The sequence below is a fragment of the Sceloporus occidentalis genome, unplaced genomic scaffold (genome assembly GCF_023333645.1).
Source record: "Sceloporus occidentalis isolate IW3139 unplaced genomic scaffold, rSceOcc1.0.p SCAF_111, whole genome shotgun sequence".
In the NCBI taxonomy this organism is placed as follows: domain Eukaryota; kingdom Metazoa; phylum Chordata; class Lepidosauria; order Squamata; family Phrynosomatidae; genus Sceloporus; species Sceloporus occidentalis.
Genome location: NW_028317091.1, coordinates 456,629 through 480,023, shown reverse-complemented (window position 1 = coordinate 480,023; position 23,395 = coordinate 456,629). Strand labels below are relative to the sequence as shown.

Genomic DNA, 23,395 nt, shown 5'->3' with positions numbered 1-23,395 from the left:
TTTTTTAGGGCCTTTTTTGGGTGGTTCATCTCTTATATCGGGCAAGTTTGGTTAATACATATGTATATTACATTTATGTCGATGTTGTTATTGAATTATAGTATAATAATATTATAATAACACCAGGGGACAGTGAAAGGAGGAGGTGTGGTCTCAGTAATTATTGCTATTAATCCTCTGTGTGAAAATGGAGAATGCAGTACCTGTGGAAAATGGAGAACGCTGAGAATTCGGGCGATTGGAAGCGATAAGGCGGATACCAATTCCCCAACAATACCGACCATAAGAGAAGGGCTGTGGCAGTTGTATCGAGGGATCGGGCTTCTAGTCCCTGATACCATGGACAAGGCCCCCCAGATGGCTCGGAGCTCAGACATACACGAGTCAAAAAGACTGAATCCCAGGGTGATATTGGGCAACAGGTCCGGAGACTTGTTAATTTCATCTATCGCGAACATCACACCAAGAACGTCCCTATAATACCGTACATGGAACCTGAAACGAGTTTCACGAAGAGTTTGTGGGCTGATTAGTAAATAAACTTTCCAGATATCACTCAACATGTCTGAGACATACAACAACTTTTTTTATCGGGTGGTACTGGCAGCTTTATGTGTTGGTTACCAGTTATCTGTGCTAAAAGCAGGGCCGGCACTACCACATCTAGTCATTCAAGGTATCTGTCTATAGACTAAGCTGGTGGTGAGGGCAGCTGCCACTATGTCCTCTCCTGTGTTTAGGGGCAAGTTACCCTAAATGTCATGGGGCAGGCTGTAGGGTACAACTGTCCGGCAGCGCATTGTGGTGGCAGGTCATACTGACACCTCGACGGAGTTCTCCAACGTGTACTACAGAAGTCTGCGTAAGATGGAAGAGGCATTGAACGTACTACATAAAAATAAAATCTTCCAATCCTTGGGACTGACATTGGCCTAAATCAGTGTTGATTGACTTTTCTTACCCACAAACACCAGTGATCAACAACTATTTTTAATTTTTTTTTTTTAAAACCCAATTTATAATTAACACAACTTACCCCTCACACGAAATAAGCCGTGGGCGTTCCTGAAAGGTTATCTCCGGGTTCACAAATCCAGAGTGTATCACAAAGACTCCTCCAATCAACAAATCTCCAGGTTGGGTGAAGGACTCACTCTCCCATCCCTGGAGGCTGCAGCCTGGGACTGGATGTCCGTCACCCAGACAGGAGAGCAGCACCAGGACCTGGAGTATCCTTCTCATAGAGACCAGCTGTCTTAGATCACAGACCAGTGCATAGTCTTACAGAATGGGGAAAATTGTGTGACCAAGAACTGGAAGAGGAATGGAAAAAAAAAGGCTTAACTATAAACACTTTCTTATACAGTTGCCTGTCACGGGGTTAGTAATTCTGGTTTGGAGACTAAATTTCTTGCTTGTTACCCCAGTAACAACACAATAATATAAACATCAACAAAATGGCTATTACTTCAATGGCTATAATTCAATTCTCCATGATAGAGTTAACACATTTTCTTTGCCCAGAGATGACTCTTGAAGCGACCAAGGCCAATAAGAGAAGAAAAACAGAGGCCAAAACATACTATTTCTGCTTCTGTGCTCTTATGATGAAGCGGATGGCATCTTCTACAGATAACAAACATTGTACAGGTAAGGCCCGGACTGGCCACCTGGCAAATGCCACGCATATCAAGCCATTGGGCACCCTTATGCAATTAGGATGCTGCTGGCCTTAAAGTGCCAGGCGAGTCCTTCTATTGCCATTCTGGGCCAGGTTAAAATTGTGTGAGAGAGAGTAGGAGAAACATGTACAATAAAAAATAGATGGAGATAAGCCTGAAAGGAGATACAGTATCTCACAAAAGTCAGTACACCCCTCACAACACTGAAGAAATGACTACAATGTAAAGTAGAGAGTGTACGGCCTGTATAACAGAGTAACTTTACTTCCCCTCAAATATACCCCAACACACAGCCATTAACCCCTCAAATATACCCCAACACACAGCCATTAACCCCTCAATTATACCCCAACACACTGCCATTAACCCCTCAAATATACCCCAACACACAGCCATTAACCCCTCAAATATAACCCAAAACACAGCCATTAACCTCTCAAATATAACCCAACACACAGCCATTAACCCCTCAAATATAACCCTACACACAGCCATTAACCCCCTCAAATATAACCCAACACAGGGCCATTAATATCTAAACCTTGGCAACAAAAGTGAGAACACCCCTAAGTGGAAATGTCCAAATTGGGCCCAAAGTGTCAATATTTTGTGTAGCCACCATTATTTTCCTGCACTGCCTTAACCCTCTGGGGCTCCATGAGCTTCACCAGAGCTTCACAGGTTGCCACTGGAGTCCTCTCCCACTCCTCCATGACGACATCACGGAGCTGGTGGATGTTAGAGACCTTTCGCTCCCCCACCTTCCGTTTGAGGATGCCCCACAGATACTCAATCGGGTTTAGGTCTGGAGAGACGCTTGGCCAGTCCATCAGCCTTACCCTTAGCGTCTTTAGCAAGGCAGTGGGCGTCTTGGAGGTGTGTTTGGGGTCGTTATCATGTTGGAATACTGCCCTGTGGCCCAGTCTCCGAAGGGAGGGGATCATGCTCTGCTTCAGTATGTCACAGTACATGTTGGTATTCATGGTTCCCTCAATGACCTGTAGGTCCCCAGTGTCGGCAGCACTCATGCCGGTCCAGACCATGACACTCCCACCACCATGTTTGACTGTAGCCAAGACACACTTGTCTTTGTACTCCTCACAGCACATGGTTCCAGTAATCCATGTCCTCAGTCTGCTTGTCTTCAGCAAACTGCTTGTGGGCTTTCTTGTGCATCATCTTTAGAAGAGGCTTTCTTCTGGGACGACCAATTTGATGCAGTCTGCAGCGTATGGTCTGAGCACTGACAGGCTGACCCCACACCCCTTCAACACTTATATGTCTATTTCCCAAAGTCAACCTCTGGATATGACTCTGAGTACGTGCACTCAACTTCTTTGGTCGACCATGGCGAGGCCTGTTCTGAGTGGGACCTGTCCTGTGAAACTGCTGTCTGGTCTTGCCCACCGTGCTGCAGCTCAGTTTCAGGGTCTTGGCAATCTCGGCCATTCTTTTTTTCAGATCCTCAGAGAGTTCTTTGCCATGAGGCGCCATGCTAAACTTCCAGTGACCGGTATGAGAGAGCGTGAGAGCGATGACACCAAATTTAACACACCTGAGATCTTGTAACACTAACGAGTCACATGACACCGGGGAGGGGAAATGGCGAATTGGGCTTTTCCACTTAGGGTGTACTCACTTTTGTTGCCAAGGTTTAGACATTAATGGCTGTGTGTTGGGGTATATTTGAGGGGTTAATGGCTGTGTGTTGGGTTATGTTTGAGGGGTTAATGGCTGTGTGTTGGGGTATATTGAGGGGTTAATGGCTGTGTGTTGGGTTATATTTGAGGGGTTAATGGCTGTGTGTTGAGTTATATTGAGGGGTTTATGTCTGTGTGTTGGGTTATATTTGAGGGGTGAATGGCTGTGTGTTGGGTTATATTGAGGGGTTAATGGCTGTGTGTTGGGTTATATTTGAGGGGTGAATGGCTGTGTGTTGGGTTATATTGAGGGGTTAATGGCTGTGTGTTGGGTTATATTGAGGGGTTAATGGCTGTGTGTTGAGTTATATTGAGGGGTTTATGTCTGTGTGTTGGGTTATATTTGAGGGGTGAATGGCTGTGTGTTGGGTTATATTGAGGGGTTAATGGCTGTGTGTTGGGTTATATTGAGGGGTTAATGGCTGTGTGTTGGGGTATATTTGAGGGGTTAATGGCTGTGTGTTGGGGTATATTTGAGGGGCAGTAAAGTTACTCTGTTATACAGGCTGTACACTCACTGCATTACATTGTAGCAGAGAGTCATTTCTTCCGTGTTATCACATGAGATATAATAACATATATACAGCAATGTGAGGGGTGTACTCACTTTTGTGAGATACTGTACATAGATAGATATATAATAGATATATGGATAGATAGATAGATAGATAGATAGATAGATAGATAGATAGATAGATAGATAGATAATAGATAGATAGATAGATAGATAGATAGATAGATAATAGATGGATGGATATATAGATGGATAGATAGATGAGTAATAGATAGATAATAGATGGATATATATAATAGGTAATAAATAGATAATAGATAATAGATAGATAGGTAATAGACAGATAATATATGGATAGATAAAAAGATAGATAGATAGATAACAGATGGATAGATAACAGGTAATAGATAACAGATAGTATATCTATCTTAGTATATAAAGTAGTACTTACCTGGCTATACCCTCAGTGTTGGAAAGAACCAGCGGTCAGAGATTCTACGATGACTTCCATGAACCCAGATGAACGCGAGTTTCCTTAATGTTGCGTCTCTCGAGTGTTACTTGTGGAAGGATTTCATCTCTGAGACGTTAGAACTTAAGAATGAACTTTTCTTTAATTTGCACAAATATATAAAGTGGAATGACGTATATATATATATATTTTTTATGTTCTCTGTCCTGTTGGCGGCTGCTTGCGTGTGCACATGTAAGAACACATGCATGTGTTTAAATATGAAATTTTATCTCAGGCCCAGCTGGGGAGCAGACGGGACCCTGACACTTGGTGGACGGTGTAACCTTGCAATTAATCGTTTCGTTTTCCTCCTATGGATTCCTCTGAGTCTCATGAAGACCCAAGACAGGGAATGAATAACTGTGTTTGGTTATAATGAGACGCTCAGTAATTACAAATCGGTTCTCCCCTAATTATAGGGTCTGCGTCCCACCAGGCCTTGTGAAATAAACTGTAATTGGTGGTTAGTAACGGAATCTGCACACCGGCTAATTCCATGGAGTAGGGGATCTCTGGAGGACCTGGAAAAGTTGGAGAAATGTGATGAACAGTGAAAATGCACGCTTGTGTGATATATGATTTTGATTTTTAACCATGCAGGAATGAAACATCACGTTGTGATATTGTAGATAACTGTGATACATTTTTGAAGGACTTTTTGAAGGAGTTCATGATGAATCATCCATGGTCCTCAAGGTTTAGGACCCTTAAGTGCTGCAGGTTTGGCCAGGACATGGGGAGATGGTAGGGTGTTTTGTGTCTTCCATGAATGTCCTCCAATGGAAGGCATACTAACTACTGAAAAAAAATCTCCCCTTTCTATTCTGTTTAATAAAAACTGTGTCCTAGACCTTCTCGTTGACCCCCAATTCCCCACAACAATGTCTACATTCAGGATTTCTTCAGGTCACCTACGATTTTCTTAGAAGACACAGAAGACCAGCTGGGGTGATTTGTGAAGCGAAGTTAGGAAAATGTGCACTTCGGTGCTGAAACTTAGATCTAACGGGTAACACAGGATGGAAGCGAGGAACAGCTGGACATCACCATACCAAAGAGTTGGTCGTTTCCAAGAGATTTTTTGTTTGTTCCTATTTGGAGAAGTGCTGTACTGGCCAATAGTCATCCGCAGCGCCCATAAGTCTGTCCACTGACTGTGTTTTTTGGACTGAAACGTCCACTCGTCAATTAGTTGTCTAGTAGCCACAAAGGAGTTTTGCTGCAATATTTGCCACCTGGCCACAAACAATGTCTCACTTTTATATTTCCATATCCAGGGGCGGTGTGTGTGTCAGAGACTCGTAAGGAACAGAGGAAATTAGCCTTTTTGTGATGTTCACTAATACAGAAGAACTTAAAAACAAAAGGACTTTTATGAGTCTGATCTGCCGGCAAATGTACTTCTTCCATGTACAAACTACCTTTTTAACACTTCTTGATTCTGACATCAAATTCCAGGAATAATATAAATCCGTAATGAAAACCAGAATAACCGCTTAGTGGGAAATATTACAACCAAACAAACACAACCAGGAAATATTTGTCTCCAGTAATTCGATTAATCCGATGCACAAGCCATCGGTCCAATGTTAAGAATACATCTTATCATATTATTATTATCTGTAATACCAGCTTTACCTGGGAACTGTATACCTAAAAACACAATCTCAAACAATTCAGGGCGAGTCCAGGAGTCTCAAGATGGGTTTCAGTGCTGGAGTTTTAGATTCTATTCAATTTTACAGAATTTTTTTTTTAGACAATAGGATCACTGATTTATCTATACATTATACAGGGGCCGGTCACTGATTTATCTGTACATTATACAGGAGCCGGTCACTAATTTATCTATACATTATACAGGGGCCGGCTCGCTGGTTTCTCTAAACATTATACAGGACTGGCTTGCTGGTTTAATTATACATTATACCTCCTGTGGGAGAAGGTCCCAGGGATCAGCTCAAAGAAGCCATGAATCTGAATATATTATTTTTATGAATTTTAGTTTAACAAACTAATAAAGGGACAGATGCCTCTGGAGGAGAAGAGGTTAAAATACATCTACATAGTAATAGTAATTGAATAGGCCCCTGGGCCATAGAGACAGGAGACGCAGACCTGCCAAACGAGTGGGACAGGAGCCACCCCGGAGTCAGACTGTATTCACACTGTACTCACACTGTACTCACACTGTACTCGGTGTTCCAAGAAGTCAGAACATTCTTCTTACTTATTTTAGCAGCAGAACTCTGCTCTCAGACACATCATATTCTTACTTCCACAAATGATTTCAACGCCCTTCACCAGCACGGGCATTCTAGAAATTCCCCATTTATTTAGCTGAGACCCCCATTTTCAGAGGTCCATCCCTAGTTTTTCTTTTGCCAACAGTAAAATCTATTTCAAAAACTTATTTTTTTTTGCTTAAATTGCTTTTACAATAAAAGGCATCTCTCATAGCAATGACATCATAACATTTCCTAGAAGTCATTTTATTGACTAGGTCTGATATCTTTCGTAATCGCCCCATTAGGCTTCAGATTAGGAGGTTCACCATAAGACTATGGCTGGATGAGAATCCTGGGAATTATAGTACATCCAACAGGATCCCCATGGACATGATAGGAGCAGTGAGGCACAGGAAGTTCTATTCTCTACTTCCTGGATCCGTTGGGGTATAGGGAATGCTGGAGGGATGGATGCTACAGGATCAGGAACCTCTCTCCAAGGGCAGGCTGGTAAGTGAATCTGGTTTAAGTGTGTGAGAGCGAGTGTGTGTATGTGTTACATTTAGTATGTGTGTTATTATTCTTTGCCTAGGCTGACTAGGGTGACAATTCCGGGGGGGGGGCACAGTAACCATCCCGAAACTAAGGGGGGCAGATTGCCGTTTTGGTGCCCCTGCTTTGATATCCCCAGCCAACCCACTTATACCATGGTATTTGCGTCTTTGAGTCAGGGAGAGTTGGGACTGTCGATGAAATGAAGGTGGGGGGCAGCTGTGTAAGCGTGTAGCTGTGTGTTAAAGTATATATGTGTGTTAGTGTGTATGTGTGTGTTTGTATGTGTATATGTTATAGCTTGTGTGGCATTGTGCCCGGTGTGTGAATTAGTCACTGGGGGGTGGAGAGACAAGCAACTCTCTCTTGCTTACGTCTGTGGTGCATTTCTAGGCAAACTGTGTTATCTATCCACAGCTGATGAGACCTCCCGGATCCTTTATCTTATCGCTGGCCTCCTTACCCTCCACTGGGAAATGACATCATATCCTGGCAGTCAGGACGGGGAGGGTGCGGTGGTTGGCGTTTCCCAGGCTTTGGGGCGCCACCAAAGACAGATGCGCCACTGCACATGACACCATCATATTCTGCAGTGCGGTACAACTGGCAGGACGATCATCTTATTTCGCAGTCTCCTCAGAGGCGCCCATTACTCATAAAGCTCCCCTCAGCCGATGTGGAAGGATTGTGGCGCCAATGCATGTTTTGATCAAACATAACGCAGTCTTTATGTATAAATGGTCTTTTCATCACTAGTTCCATGAATAAGGAGCCTGTAAATATTTGTGCTTAGGGCCAACATTCTACACCATACGGGAATAAGGTCTGTGTCTTTTATGTTCTTCTGTTCATCTGCTCCTTGTCTTCCCACCTTAGGTTTTGTGTGTTTGACCGTACACGGGAGTCTTCCACTAAAAAGGAAAGCCGGGTGTTTAGAGGCTTCCTCCAAAATAAAGAGAATTCTACTGATTGCCAGCTTCTCTGCGAGTAAAAGTAAAAGGCCCGGTTGCTTGCCATCGTGCTGTAAAAGCCTGCGGATCTAAAACGTGTAAATATGTATATTTGGCATATATTTTTATATGTTTTATGTGTAATATGTGCAATTTGTTCTTTAAAGAAAATACTATGCTTCAGTACCGCGGAGTAAGGCCCAAACGTGGTGCTCTTGCTCAGTGACATATTCATCTTTGGTGCTGCCCTAGCTTAAATTCGGGGCAGCGTCACCACCTCCCCGCGCATCATCATCATCCTTCCTCTGAGTGCTGGGATATGATGTCATATCCCTGCATTCCGCCTTATATGGACATGTGGCACCGGATCAAAGTAAGCTATACAGGTTGTGTCGGCTCTGCACAATTCTCCGTAGTGTTAATGAGATGATTGTGAAAATCAGTGATCTTCCTTTTAACCAACCTATTGAGTAGCGGCGCTACAGGCACCCCGGTCACCCAGTAGGGCAATTGGCTCTTACGTGGCTGAGGGGTTGTTGCTCCCCTGAACCTGCCCTCTGCTCGGCCTAGGCCAGAATACACCACAGCACTACGAACGGAGCCTGTGCTGCTCAATGTTCCACTCTGATGTCTGATGGAAGAAGGGTGGAATTCCTCTTTAGGGCAGATTAGTTATCCACAGTCCAGCCCTGATCACTTAAAGGAGGCGAGCCAGACAAATTACACGTTGAGAGCATTTAAAACACTATAAACTTTTATTGATAGAATATTTTTTGTAGATTCTATAGCTCGACAATATACTGACCAGGGAGCCATTCTTTCATTTATACAGCAAGTTCCCAATCAGATTCAGACGTAACGAACATATCATGAAAATAAATCTAAGTTACAAGCGAGAAAACCAAAAGAATACACTGGAGAAACAAAGCAAAAAGTATGTGAAACGTCCGTGAATTAACCACTGTTTCCTGGCAATCATTGAATTATGAAGTCACTGGAAAGTACCTGCTTAAAGGAAAGCATTAGGTATCTCATAAACAGATTTCTCCCAACAAAATGCATAACATTGAATTTATCTATGTTTTATATGACTTTACTATTTATGGTAAAGTCATAGTTTCCAATATGTTACTGACTTTAAAAGAAAAAAACTATTAGGAAATGTTGAATGTCACATACTATAAGGTAAACTCTTTACATCGACGATGCAAGAAATCTCCAGAGGTGATGAGGATTCCTTCCACTTTTTTAGGGGATGGCATTGGGATTATTTCCTAGACCTAAAAGAAAGCATTTAATTGTGTTTAGAGGTATGAAGGAAATGGAAGTTTGAGTTTTCTTGTGGTTGAGTGGTCAATGTACACAAGTAAGGGGGGTTGACTAATAATATTATTATTGTATGGTGAATGAGTTTTGTTACCAAAGCAAATTAAATTAGTACTCTTTTTTAAGGCTCTATACCTCTTGCTACACTGAAAGGAGTCTACTCTGCACCTTTCCTTCTCTTTTTACATAGAAGTACTCCCCCTCCAATGTAAAACTTCTACTTTATCTTGATGACACAGATAGCTTGATACAAACTCGGTAGACTCGATATTTAAGGAATTCAATGTCCCAATGGAACCATCTGTTGTGATCAATAAGATATTCCAATATTGGATTCCATGCCTTAGAACCCATCATCATTGTATTCCTTCTCGTTACCCCCAGCATGCTGGCTTCATGTAAGCTACAATATTCTATTGGTACAACATCTGTGACTAGTTATGGTTGGGCACATGGGAGAATCACCCATTCAAGCATCAGAGGTTAATTTAGAGCTTACCTATCACTTAACAGACATTGTGGGGGTATTCAAGGGTTCCTCTCGCTAAGGTGCAGGATAAACTAGAGATGCCTACTCACCTAAGAGCCATCATTGTGGTACACTCATATCTGCATCTCTTGCAGCATTTGCTTGACCCCTGGCACTGCTCATCGTCTTTACACTCATGGGGCAAATAATTCTCATGGCTGCACAATGAGAGATTAAAGGGAGGGCAGGAACCAGTTTTTGCTGTGAAAACAGGAGACTATATGGTTATAATGTTCATTCATGAAACACACATGATCTAGAATTACACTTGAAAATGGAATTATATATTTCAACAAGTGGACCACATGAAAAGTGAGATGAATTGAAAATTAATTTGGGTCAATCCATGCATCTGAACAGATATTGCCCTCAAATGCTAACATTCACAAAATAACCTGCAGATTCACAGAAATGTGCCTTGTTTGCAAGCGTATGCGAGCAAAGACAAGGGCTTAGTTTAATTAAACTTGCATACCCTCGTCTGAAACTCACAAATTGTGCTCACCCGCCGCTTGATTCCAACTCGCAATTGTGACATGTAAGGCAATAAATGTATGAGTTGCCTGCTTTGATGAACTCTCCCACACTCACATATACTCAGTTCTCCTGCAGATCAATGTCTACAAGCTATGAATTTTGGGGGGTGCTAAGGAGAGTTGGCTTTACTAAATTTGCCCAAAAGCACCTGCATACATGCATTCTTTTCCAACTCACAAGTTTTTGCATTTTAGTGAACAGACCTCACTATGGAACTTCTAACTTATTTCCAGATTTTTTTTTTGAAAAGGCGTTATTTCATTGGATTACAAATATTTGCCCACTGACTGCATTTGTTTCACCCGTTTTCATGGTTTCTCTTTTTTCATCATAAACAGAAGTTTCTTCTATTTTAATTACGCTTATCAAAAAATAGTCAATCGTGGACCCCCAAAGGGATCTACCCTTGGCCATACCTTTCAACGGAACAAGGCACCGTTTTCTACATCCAGAGAAACAGCATTTCTGCCTTCTCTTACAATCTCTGTTTGTCCAGCACTCTGATTCCCCGCTCACAGGATCGATACCACACCTGGGGTAGTCCATATCCAGTGGGCAGCGACTTGTATCAACTACAATATAGCCAGGTTCTGCAACACAATGCAAAGAATTGGGATTCTTTAGAATAGTATTGTGAATCTCAGCTCTAGATCCATACCTAAGAATAAAACAAACGTTGTCCTGCCCAATTGTCAATTGAAAACATTGTGACATCATTTTCCTGTAGTTATTTTATACTTTATAATGTGTGAAAATGTAATAGCAATAATATGGACCTGTATGACAGACGTCACAAATCTAGCTTTAATGTGGTTAAAAAAAAAGACAGCACAAAAGTCAGGACAGGCAGCACAGGTTCAAATTGTAGAGACGGCACAACAGGTCAGGACAGGCAGCACCGATTCTAAGTTAAAAGGCAGCACAAAGGTTGGGGCAGGCAGCACAGCTTCGGAGTTTAGAGACGGCACAGTATATCAGGTCAAGCAGAACAGATTCTAAGTTAGGAGACAGCACAAAGGTCAGGGCAGGCAGCACAAGTTCAAAGTTGTATGTACTAAGTTATTTAATAGCTATTCTGAAAAAGAAATGAAAGACAAAGTAGAATTTTTAAGACAGTAGGAACGTAGCTTCTTCAAAATGATGTTAATTAGCACAATACAGTTTTGTGATTCTAACATAAAAGATAACATAAAAAATCACGTCTCTTGAGTGTTCTACCCTATTGCCCTATTACCCTATTGTCATAACATACATACTTATAACCACATTGAGAGATGCTGAAGTATTTTCCATCCCAGGTACTCACCATCAATCATGATCGCATCTGAATCCAGAATGCTCATAACGATTACCAAAACAAAGGATCCATGGACTGAAATCATGTTCTCCTCCAAACAGAGTGTCTACGAGCCTCACACTGATTGAAGCACTAAAGGCTAAAAAAAAAGGTCTGAAGTAACTGCAGAGGAACTTGGTACGGATCTTCATCTTCTGCCCTGCAGGGGAAAGAAATGCTTTTTAAGCAATAAATATGCATTTCAGCCCTTTTAAGCCCAATGGCTAAACTGATCCTTACCCTGAACTCGTTGTGAATTCTTGTTATTCTTCCGGTAATAGTAAATAGGTTTATCTAATGTAGAATGCAGAATGTACAGAAAATAAAAGTGATGGGTCTACCGTCTGGAGCCCCATGACACTATGGAGCAGGTACTGTATATATGTTGTCAATGGTCGAGATCTTTGGCGCACTGGGCAATACTCTCGGGGCTGGGTGTGAGCTCTAGAATATGGCATCTTATGAATATAGTGGACACCAACAAAGACTAAGACGACATCTCTCATGCTCTTAAGACAACCAGGCAGCGCCCAAGTGGGGAATGTTCCATGCCCATGTATGTGCTCTTGATAAAATAATGGAACATTTTCCAGTTTCTAAGTATTACATTAAAAATGCTTTTAGAAGAACATCATTTTTCACTAGAGGAACTTAATCAGAGTCTTCATTATCTTTGACTTCCAGGTTCCATGATCCTATGGATCTCTTACAAGTCCTCATGAGACCATTTCTGATCTGGTGAAACGTCTGAATCCATGACGTTTAGATGGAAAATTAACTCTCTATGCCATAGCGTACAAGGAGCTTGCGGTTTTTTAAAGAAAACAATGTCTTTCCCAATTACAGTATTTATTTGTGCCTCCTAAATTATGTTCTAAGAGTGAAATTCCTCATATCATGAATGGTACAATCTAATGTACTATTTCAACATTTAATGTCAATGTCGGTGTTAGTGTGTTAGTGTGTGTTGGAATGGTATAGAATGTCAGCCATGGGCTTTGTCTGCATGTAACAGTACAGCTGGGAAATCCCTGAATCAGGTCTAACAGGTTTAACATTGACAGTTTGGTAAATGCTTCGCTTATAAGGAAATAGATATCATGGGGTTTTCTCCATCTCAACATTTTGATTTGCCTAAAACAAAAAAAAATATATATATATTTTTAAATTGAAGTTGGTTCATAAATATGTGCGCTTTTTTTGGAGTACGATTGTTCTGAAAGCTCACTTTTACAGAAAGTGACTGTCCTCCCTGATCAATACAAAGGTCTAGCACAATTTACAGACTTAATGTGTGTTAACCCTTTGATATTGACCTACTATGGCCATGATGTTCCTCATGTGCCTCAATCTCCTGGTTACCCCAAAATGTTTCCGGTATTGTACTACTTCTTTGCGTTAAACTAAGAAACATAAGAACTAAGTTAAACTCACTAGTTAGACTAAGAAAGTGAAGTCTTAACAGGGCCGGCCTTAGGGGTGTGCGACATGTGCGGCATTGCGGACATTGTGGTTAGCCGCCGCGGGCATGTCGGCGGAGATCGAGTGTTCGATCGCCGCTGCCTGTCCACGGTGGCTGTCTCCTTCCTCTCCTGCCTGTGTGGCGCTTCCGCGTCATTCGCGGAGGTACCACAGTCAGGAGGGTTTGTTTTGTTTTGTTGCCATCGCGACGACGCTTCTCTTGCGCCGGTCGCGATGACGTCATCGTACCTGCTTTCCCGCCATTGGTCCTATTTAAACTTCCTGGTCCTGTGTTTCCTTGCCCGTTCAACGAGTCCATATCATTGTTCTCGGGGTGTTTGTTTCGCTTGTGCCTTTTTGATTGCTATTTTTGTGTACCAGACCTTGGCTATTGTTCTTTGACTACGATCCTGCGCTGCCCGTCCTGACCTTGGCTATTGTTCTTAGACTACGATCCTGTGCTGCCCGTTCCGACCTTGGCTATTGTTTTTTGACTACGCTCCTGTGCTGCCTGCCTCGATCCCGGCTTGTTTATCGGATTTACTCGCCATTCCTGCATTGTGGGTCCATCACCTGTGGTGCCTGATTCCACGTAACAGGCGCCATGGCAACGGGGCGCCTGCCCGGAACTTAAATTAAAACATCAGGGTTTTTTTTAAACTTTATTTAACATCCTCCATGTTAAATAAAGTCTTTTTAACTTTATTTAACACGGAGGATGTTAAATAAAGTTAAAAAAAAAAAACCCCGGTGTTTTAATTTAAGTACCGGGCAGGGGTGCTGAGCGGTTGCTCGTGAAGTTTTCAGCAACAGCTCGGCGCCCCTCACTCTCCGTGACTCCGTTGCGGTGCCAGCGTTTCATGCTGAGCGCCGGAATTATTCTGGCGCTCAGCTGTGAAGCGCGCACCGCGGCAGATCGGAAAGACGGACGCCTCCCGCTCCCACCGCAGGACAAAGTAAGTAAGGATAGGGAGAGGGGGTAGATAGTTAGAAGGGGCAGAGGGGGGGGCAGTGAGAAGGGGCAGGGGGGGTAGATAGTGAGATTCCCTTTTTTTGGGATGGGGGGGCGCCAGAGGAGTAGTCCGCACAGGGCACCAGAACACTTAAGGCCGGCTCTGAGTCTTAACAAGTAAAAATATTCTACATTGATTTAATTGATGAAACCATGAGAGCAAAATTAATTTATCTAAAGGAACAGCAGAATTTGCTATATTTAAAGAAAAAAAGTAGCAGTATTTACTAAGGAAAAGCGGTGTGTGCATAGGTATGTGTGTCTGTGTCTGATTATGTTTGTGTGTATGCACTCTTGTAGCCTTCGACAGCTTCTTTCTTAATTATAATAGATGAAAATGTGTAATTTCTGGGAAGTTTAGGATGAAACACATTCTATCCTACAAGACTGTCGATCACATTCTCCGTTTGTGCTTTATATCACCAGACAGCATTAAAAGATTGATTATCATCCTTCCTATGGTAACAAGAGGTGGATAATCAATAATGAAAACATATCTTTCTGTCCGGCGTGAACAGAGGACCTTTCACGTGTGAGATATTATTATTATTTAATGTTTTATATAGCGCCATCAAATTCCATAGCGCTGTACAATGGGTAGACAGGACATAACAAGTAGCATGTAACATCACAATTTAACTTACAGAGACAACAGGCAATGAAGGCCCTGATCAAACGAGCTTACAATCTAGAGATCCACTACACTACAGAAACCAAAATGCCTACCACTGCCAGACCAGAGCAGAAGACCTGACCAGGGCAGAAGATGACAATTTCAATATTTCCTGAAGGTCTGTAAGCTTTCTGAATGTGCTGAAGAAACATAAAGTAACAAAATGCCACAATAACATCTATATATATGTGGAATTCCAAAAACCATCCATGTAGACGGCTTGTCTACCCTTGGGGGTTCACACGCTGGGTATCAGACCATTCCGTCTTTATATTGCATTTGACAAATTTGGGTTTGAAAATTTGCTTTTTTTTATTTGCTTTGACTTTTTGTCCATTATAAAGTAAATTTTATTAATTAGATTTTTGCTTATATCGCATGTCTGTGAATCCCATGATATTTACACACTATAACCATGATATTCTTTCCTGGTTAGCCCAAAGTGTTACTGATATTGTACGGATTCTTTTTTAAACTAGGAAGAAGTTATAATACATATTTTCAAGTTAGAAACATTTCCCATTGCTTTATCTGAATAAACCATAAGAGTAAATAATAAAATGTCAGACTCATAACAACCAATAACATACTAGACAGCAGAAGTATTACTTTTCATAAAAGGAATTACACTGTTTACCGAGGATAAAATGCTTTGGCAGCGGTGGGATTCGAACCCACGCCTCCAAAGAGACTGGAGCCTAAATCCAGCGCCTTAGACCGCTCGGCCACGCTACCTGCAGTAAGCAAGTCTGTGTTTCAGAAACATTTGGGTAAATATTTTCCCCAATAATCCGAGCCACTTAAAGCATGCAACTCAAACACATTTTGTGTTATGTGTATGATGAATACGGATTTGATGTGGACAAAAGTAACGTTAGATATTATAATCCTACAGACTGTGTGCTGATACTGTTAGGGATATTAATGAGACAAAATAGGCAAAACCAATATTTCGTCACACAAAATAACGACGCTACCAAATATTGTAGGACCACATCCACAATATTAATTTAAGGAGATACCCTATATTTTATCTCCGATCCTAAATTCTTTCAGATCGCCGAAAATTATAATTCAAATTATATAGATATCGCCACGATAGTCAATCAAAAATATTTATTTATTGTGAATACAATTTATAAAATCTATGTATGAGTCACACAGTGCATAATATAACACACAACGTTCTTAAAACATGTCAAAAATGAATCAATTCAAATACAGTATATTATCGATAGTTATCAATATGAATTGTTATTTTATGAGTCTAACACACAATTAATTTCCAGTCCACTCAGCAACCAAAATAATCATCATCAGGGCAGTAATAAAGATATCACTATCTCTCTAATATTAGTTTAACTAACATAACAAATTAAAAGTAATTTAATAATGTCTAAGAGTATTAGTGAAATTCCTAATAGATGCAAATGATGTCAAACTTCATCTATAGGTAAAAATACCTTTTCATTATTGTTATTATCACGGGTTATAAGCTGCAGTCTCACAAGCCGTCATATACAATAATGCAATATATTATTTCCCAGAAACAGGGAATTCTATATGAAGAAGACAAAATTCATCTCTATTCAGAATAATAAAACAATTATATTTACCACCACTTGTTGCTGTCGTCCAACTGGTCCTTGTAGAAATTAATCCAGGTTCAGTAGCAAGAAATTAAGTGGGAAAGAATATAACTTTCTACCAGTTATATAGGTTAGACTCCAAGTAACTCTAAGAGTGAAATATGGTGCCAGGATCTTTAGATTCCAATTCTCTGGGGTAAATTTGGTGAATCAGTCCGTCCTTTTCCTTTTTCTTTTAATTATCCAAGACATAAGCTTAAAAACAGAGCTTATTATCATAGCCTCCACCTATTGACTGGAATTCTCCAATCATAACGGTGGGTTTTACCCATTATAATTAGGATTTCTACTCATATTTACACCGTTGTAATTTCTTAATTTACCTGTGAGAGACGCTCTGGTCTAAGAATTAACTTAAAACCGTTACATATGTGTTTGGAATTTATCCTTGGTCACCCTAATCGCCAGGTGTTACCTCCTAGATAGTAACTCAGGCCTTGGTGGTCTTACGACGTATCCCCCATTCCAAGTTACATTTCTAAAGATATGCAGCGTCTACTCCTTAACTTTCTCATGGAAGATAACATTAATTGTATCATACATACTGAAACATCATTATACATGAATACTCCTTTGTTCTCTATTATAGAGGGAACAAACACAAAAATAAATCATCACTACATGATTAAGTAAAATAAAATGGCTCTGACTCCATTTTGTGTTCATGTAAAATACAGAATATATGGAATACATATTTTCTATGATAAAATATCTGACAATACCCCTCACTAAACACAGAATAATAATCACTCCTGACACTTTTTTGATTAGCTCTGGCCCATGCAAAGGACCCGGCAAAGGACCCGGCAAAGGACCCGACAAAGGACCCGACAAAGGACCCGACAAAGGACCCGACAAAGGACCCGACAAAGGACCCGACAAAGGACCCGACAAAGGACTGCAATCCTGTTTGGTACTGTGGATATGATTCCTGGTTTTCACCCAGGCGGCCTGGGTTTGACTCCACGTAGGGGAAGCTTTCTTCAAGCTCTATCCTACACGGCTATGCTTTTGCAGGCCACGCAAAAATGACCACCTCAGGAAACGACGGAGATGTAAAAAAGTAATTTATTCATAAAAGGGGAAGGGAATGAGTACATCAGCAGGGAAAAGCAGCTCTTCTGCTGCATTTTTATGAGACGGGAAAAAAAATGGTGGGTTGATCCTACAAATTATGGTTCAAACATATCAAGGATATAATCACAGGTTCAAGCATATCATGGAAAAATCATCTCAAAATCCAAATTACAAACAAGAAAAACAAAGGAATACACTAAAGCAACAAAGCAAAAAGTATGTGAAGCACCAGTCATTTACCTGAAAGAAAGACATCAGTAGATTGACCACCATTTTCTTGACTAGGCCAAGACCTAGGGCAACAGCACCACCTTCTGGTACAAAACTGAGGAGCAGATTGCCCTCTTTGGTGATGAATCATCGGTTCTGTATTTTAAATGGGAATAATGAAAAGAAGTGTTTCTACCCAGTTTCGAACCGGGGACCTTTACTCATGTGAGGCAAATGTTACAACCGCTACGCTACAGAAACCTACATGTAGAAAAAAGCCAGGCCAGAGAAGAGGATCGGACTAAAGGCAGAAGATGACAATTTTTAACATTTCCTGAAGGTCCACGAGATTTCTAAATGTTCTGATGAAACATTCCATATTCCACATAAAACTAAATTCTGCTAAAGGCTGCAAAATGACACAATGACATCTACATATGCAGAACTCCTAAAACCACCCATATGACATCATTTTCCACAAACAAAAAACGGCTTTGGAAAAAAACGGGAAGAAAATATTTTTTTTTCTCATGTTTTTTTTTCCCCAGACCTTCCAATCTCTAGATTAAAACCCTATCCCTCCATCCAGCGTTGGTGGTATAGTGGTGAGCATAGCTGCCTTCCAAGCAGTTGACCCGGGTTCAATTCCCGGCCAACGCAAAAAATTTTTCTTACACATCCGAGTCTATTCAGTAAGTTTCAAGCCGTTTGCAATGTCAACCCTTCAACTTAATGTAGCTTGTAACACAATGCATACCATGTTGGGGGGGAGGGGCTACTCCAGGTACAATCAGCATGGACAGCAATATAAAACACGACCTTCGATAGCTCAGCTGGGAGAGCGGAGGACTGTAGAAAACGATCAGACATCCTTAGGTCGCTGGTTCGATTCCGGCTCGAAGGAATGCTTTTTTTTTATTTTTGTGAGATGGGTAAAAAAATGGTAGGTTGATCCTACAGAGTGAAGAGTGAAGAGTGGACTTAAGTTGCGAATTCCGTGGGCAGCAAAAGCAACTTCATCTGGGAAGATCCAAACAAAAGGCTCTGCCGTAGACAATGCCTATAGTTCAGTGATGCGCCTAGTGGAGGTAATGGCAATCAGGAATGCTGTTTTCAATGACAGAGGGTCACCAGGTGGGGAGGGGTTTTATAATTTGAGTTCTGCCCTATCTCGGGTACGGAGGAGGAATCTATCTGTAGTGTATCACCTGGGATTGCAGGGAAAATATAACTCTGACGCATATCACAACGATCATTGGAACAGGAACTCATCAACTGCAGCCGCGGACTGACAGGCATTACAGCTGTATTTTAAAATAAAAAGGTTCACCTCCTATAGGATCTGTGGATGCTCCGTCACATACACCATCCCATGTGGTGTGTGTAGGGTGTAGACACGTATCCCATATGGTCTAGCGGTTAGGATTCCTGGTTTTCACCCAGGCGGCCCGGGTTCGACTCCCGGTATGGGAAGCTAGTTTTTATTAGAACCCTATGTTGCTAGTTGGTCAAATCAAATAGCATTAATCATATTCCCCAACATCTAAAGCGCTCACCTTACCTGAATAGCCACCTCAAAATACTGGGGCAGATTCCTTACCTCTTTGGGCTGGTCAAGGAACATCAGAAACGGGAAAAATAGATTAGAGAGATTATATAAAAAGCAACAGGAGGAAAGATAATGAAAATGGAGAGATTAAAGAAAAGGAGGATAGATTAAAGAAAAGGGGAGAGGAAGTGACAAAAGGTAGCGGTAAAGAAAAAGTGGACAAACAGGGAGAGGTAAAGAGAAAGGGTTGGGAGATAAAGAGAACAAAGACAGATGAAGAGGAAAAGGGAGACATAATGCCAATGTCTGTCTAGGGAGATGGTCGACTATGTGCTTGATTTTATACACCTGTTAGCAATGGATGTGGCTGAAATACCTAAACTCAATAATTAGGAGGGGTGTCCACATCCTTTCATAAAGTGTATATGTTTTATATTTAATATGTATAATTTGTCCCTTCAGAAAATTCTATTTATGAAAAGGAAACTGTCACTGCAGGAAAAGTGAATTACACCGGACAAACTTATGGTAAAACCTGATCATACTGCTCTTGTTCTCAGGGCAGCCCCATCACCATGAGATGGGCATAAAGGGATCAAGTATTATATCTTCTATATCTGATGATTGCTGGAATACACTAATGCAACAAAGCAAAAAGTATGTGAAGCACTTTCATTTACCTGAAAGAAAGACATCAGTAGATTGACCACCATTTTCTTGATTAGGCCAAGACCTAGGGCAACAGCACCACCTGGTACAAAACTGAGGAGCAGATTGCCCTCTTTTGTTGATGAAGTCATCTGCTCTGTATTTTAAATGGGAAGAATGAAAAGAAGTGTTTCTACCCAGTTTTGAACCAGGGACCTTTTTCATGTGGGGCAGAAACCTACGTATAGAAATAAGCCAGGCCAGAGCAGAGGATCTGACCAAAGGCAGAAGATGACAATTTTTAACATTTCCTGAAGGTCGGCCAGATTTCTAAATGTTCTGATGAAACATTCCATATTCCACATAAAACTAAATTCTGCTAAAGGCTGAAAAATGACACAATAACATCTACATATGCAGAACTCCTAAAACCACCCATGTAGCAGATCTATCGGGCTCTGTGAAAACTGGTTCCACACTTCTTTTACCTTCGTTGTATATCAGACTGGATCTAACTCACATTATCCTAAAACTCAAGGGTCACAAAACCCAGCCTTTCCCAGGACATCATCAGCAGGGTTCATTTTTATGAAATTAAAGAAAACATCACTCAACCTCCATAGAAAGTGAGCATCCTCTGAGTGCTGCTGAGTCTGAGCGCCGGGATATGACATCATTTCCCACAAACAAAAAACGGCTTTGGAAAAAAACGGGAAGAAAATGTTTTTTTTTCTCATGTTTTTTTTTCCCCAGACCTTCCCATCTCTAGATTAAAAGCCTATCTCTCCGTACAGCGTTGGTGGTATAGCTGCCTTCCAAGCAGTTGACCCTGGTTTGGCTCCCAGCCAACGCAACATTTTTTTTACACATCCGAGTCTATTCAGTAAGTTTCAAGCCTTTTTGCAATGTTAACCCTTGAACTTGATGTAGCTTGTAACACATTGCATACCGCAACTCCTGCAGGAACTTGTATATTCATTTAAAGCTGAGTTGTGAACACGTTATGCATGTACTCGGGATGTGGCATTATTCAAATGAATGCAAGTGAGAAAAGGTAAAATTTCCAAAGTGGGTTACATTATCAGCTCATATTTGGAACTGAACCGCTAAACAGGCATTAATGAGCATGAGGTCCCGATATTCTTTTCAACTAGATACAAATGGGCTGCCAGACAGCTGTGTGGACCCAGTTCTGTTACTGATTTCAGTAACTTTGGCTGTTTGGGATTTATCTATCCTTCTTTTTTATCCCCTCCTGACTTTCTCATTTTATTAACTCTCTCTTCCTTTTAACTTTCTCTTTCCTCAACTTAAACCCCCCTGTTTTTTTTTACTCTGGCCTAATTTGTCCTTTTTAAAAGAACTCCCCATCTTTTGGGACCTACTAATGTGTATGACAAAAAAAAATGATTGAAGGAAATGTCCATAGACTATAATCAAGGCCATATTCAGGGGGCGCAACCAATCCTTGTGTACTGGGCCCAGAGTAGTATGGAGACCAGCAGGGACAAATTAGTGGTTAAGCATACAAAGTTATTACTCCAATACCTAAACTCAATAATTAGCAGAGGCGTTCACATACTTTCATATAGTGTATTTGTTTAACCTTATTTGCTCGATTAAAACACGACCCCCCAAAATCTGGATATTAATTTAGGAAAAAAAGAAAAAGCCTGAATATAAGACGACCCTATAGGAAAAAAGTTTTACCAGTAAATGTTAATTCATGTAAACTATTTTTTCATATTTAATAAAAGCTATAATTGAGAAGAATATTTTTTGTTTTTATTTCCTTTTATCTGCCAAACTGCCCCCCCAGTTATGCGCATCTGCCCCGAGGCTTGCCACTCTGCCCCCAGAAATGCCTTATACCCCCTATATGCCCCTCTGCCCCATGATATGCCTTATACCCCTATATGCCACTCTGGCATATAGGGGGTTAAAAGGCATATCATGGGGCAGAGTGGTTTAAAGGGCATTTCTGGAGGTATATATATATATATAGTTTCTAACAGCAATCACACTCCTATCAAGTCCAGGCAGCCAGTACACTCTGGAACCTGGGGACGATAGGAGTGTGATTACAGCCTCCCTATGCCATGCTACCACCCTTACATATCCATGCTATCACACACACTCATTCACAAACATTTAAATACTCACTAATTCCCTTAATCATGCATACTTGCTCATAAACCCTCCCTCACCCCCTTAACTAAACTGCAAATCTCTCACTCTCAGACTTCTGCAGGGGCCCGGCTTCTTCCCTCTGCAACTTCTCTTGTCCCGCCCCCAGAGGAAGAAGGAGGGGGGCAGACTCATGTGACGACACTGCTGGGTTCCTGTTCTCCTGGCTAGTACAAGAGACGCTGCTGACGTCCAAAACACCGGTAAGCAGCCTGGCCCCAGCGGACATTTTTTCCAGCTATTTGAGGTCTGATAAGAAGACTACCTCGATTATAAGACGAGGAGTATTTTTCAGAGCATTTGCTCTGAAAAAAACCTCGTCTTATAATCGAGCAAATACGGTATATGTAATTTGTAATGTGTAATTTGTCCTTTGAAAAAAATATATTCATGTAAAGTTCCACATAAAGCTAAAGTTAACAAATTTGTAATAAAATGCCACAATAACATCTATATGTAGCAGACCCTTCGGCCTTTGTTAAACTTTTTGGCTAAACGTCTTGTCTTTCCTGGGTATCAGAATATTCTGTCTTTATATTGCATTTGACAAATTTGGGTATGAAAATCTTTTCTGATTTGCTTTGACTTTTGGTCCATTATCAAGTAAAACTTAGTTAATTAGAGTTTTTACCTATATTGCATGTACGTGAACCCCATGTTACTTACACACTATAGCCATGATGTTCTTTATTGCCTCTATTTCCTGAGTCCCCAAAAATGTTACTGATATTGTACTGTTTCTTTTTTCAACGCTAAGAAGAAATGCATAATACATTAATTCAAATTAAAAAAGTTTCCTCATTGTTTTATTTTAATACCATCAGAGTAAATATCTCGGGGGGGACAGAGTGGCAGCATATCCCGGGGGGGACAGAGTGGCAGCATATCTCGGGGGGGAGGAGAGTGGCAGCATATCTCGGGGGAGGGGGGACAGAGTGGCAGCATGTCTATTAACAATAGATTGTTAAAGCACATTGTGCAGACGTGCCGGCAGCGGAGGTTGTTTAAGCGCATTGCCGCAGCCGGTGAACGTCCACACGATGCGTTTTACCTCTGCCCCC

General features: G+C 41.2%; 4 non-coding genes across 4 annotated transcripts; 3 read left to right on the top strand and 1 right to left on the bottom strand.

Annotated features, from left to right (window-relative positions):
* Positions 1–15,667: 15,667 nt before the first annotated feature.
* On the bottom strand, positions 15,668–15,749 carry TRNAL-UAG (transfer RNA leucine (anticodon UAG)). Its single transcript has one exon. It is a non-coding gene; the product is annotated as a tRNA-Leu (tRNA).
* Positions 15,750–18,538: 2,789 nt separating this feature from the next.
* Positions 18,539–18,610, top strand: TRNAG-UCC (transfer RNA glycine (anticodon UCC)). The gene has a single exon. It is a non-coding gene; the product is annotated as a tRNA-Gly (tRNA).
* A 158-nt stretch (positions 18,611–18,768) lies between these two features.
* TRNAY-GUA (transfer RNA tyrosine (anticodon GUA)) lies at positions 18,769–18,854 on the top strand. The gene is given in 2 exon segments: positions 18,769–18,805; positions 18,819–18,854. It is a non-coding gene; the product is annotated as a tRNA-Tyr (tRNA).
* Positions 18,855–19,351: 497 nt separating this feature from the next.
* Positions 19,352–19,423, top strand: TRNAE-UUC (transfer RNA glutamic acid (anticodon UUC)). The gene has a single exon. It is a non-coding gene; the product is annotated as a tRNA-Glu (tRNA).
* Positions 19,424–23,395: the final 3,972 nt, after the last annotated feature.